The sequence below is a fragment of the Arachis ipaensis genome, chromosome B8 (assembly GCF_059453495.1).
Source record: "Arachis ipaensis isolate K30076 ecotype BB chromosome B8, ASM5945349v1, whole genome shotgun sequence".
NCBI lineage: Eukaryota > Viridiplantae > Streptophyta > Magnoliopsida > Fabales > Fabaceae > Arachis > Arachis ipaensis.
Window position 1 is genome coordinate 32,406,634 of NC_142443.1, and position 1,376 is coordinate 32,408,009.

Genomic DNA, 1,376 nt, shown 5'->3' on the forward strand with positions numbered 1-1,376 from the left:
ATATGCCTGCTTAAATTCTTTGTTCTTCTACCTTTGTTGAATGCGATTGGTTCTTTTATTTCAAGTCCTACCTCTAATGCATATCCTTGCTTGTTTGTATTTTTCGGTGTTTGCTTGTGTCCTGAGTAAACTCGAGATTTTTTTGTCTCACGTATGAGCTTTAGATATAGAAAATGATATGTTAGTTCTTAGGACACGGTTGGTGGATGTGAAAGGTGGAGCTTGTAAGTGTGCGTTGCCACGGAATGTTGTACAGCTTTGTTTTACGCAGAAAAGTTTTGTTGATATTGGGCTTGTTATCGGTAGTGAGTTTGCAACATGATTGATGTGGTTGAGAACTTACAGATTTACAGTTGGAAGTTGTGATGGTGGATTATGTTAAAGCTCTTGATGTTGACACCATGTAACCTCTTTGTTTTGAGCCTACCTTGTAATTTCTGCTTAACACCACACTCTTTCCTTATATCTAATTCTGCTGATTTTTCCGGTATTTGAATATTATATATATGCCAAGATTTTTTATTTTTCTAAAGTATTTAAAGATAAAGTATTAAGACTATGTAATAAGATGTGTATTACTTTAATTTTCGAGGATGAAAATTTTTCTAAGATGGGTAGAATCTAAGACCCAAAACTTTTTGAAAGTCTTATTATGAGTCAATTTTAATTTATTTATTCATTTAAGACTTTAATTTCAGAAATTATTTTATTAAAGCTAATTAAATCAAGTTTTGATAATTAAATTAGAATTTTTATCTAATTTTACAATTATTGGATAACTTCTATATTTAAATTATAAAGTTTAGTAATTGTAAAATAATAAAAATTTTATAAGATTTGATTTAAATAATTGAGATTTGAGAATTTAATACTCTAATTTTTATAAATAAACAAAATTAATTATATTATCTCTAATCTTTGAAGAGTATTTTCTTGAAATTAATTTGTAAATTTATGATTAAATAATATTTTTTTAAAGATAATTTTTATGAATTAAAAATTAGTTTTCAATTACCCATAACTTTATTAAAATTACCTAAACTACCCAAACATTCCCAAATTGAACCCATTAACCCCTAGCCACCGCTTCATCCACCGCCACACCTCCCTTTTCCCCAAATATACACACACACAACACAAACTACACATACACACACACTGAAGCTAAGAAAGAAAAGAAAGGAAGAAAGGAAAAAAAAGAGAGAGGAGAAAGAAAGAAAAGAAAGGGAAATCAGTAGCAGGGAAGAGAGGAGAAGGGAAGGAGGAAAAAGAGAGAGGGAGCCGTCGCAGAGCCTCCCACCGTCACCACCATCGTCATCGCTGTCCAGCCGCGGAAGAGAGAGAGGAAGCTCGCGAGGGAGCTACCGCGTTGAAGT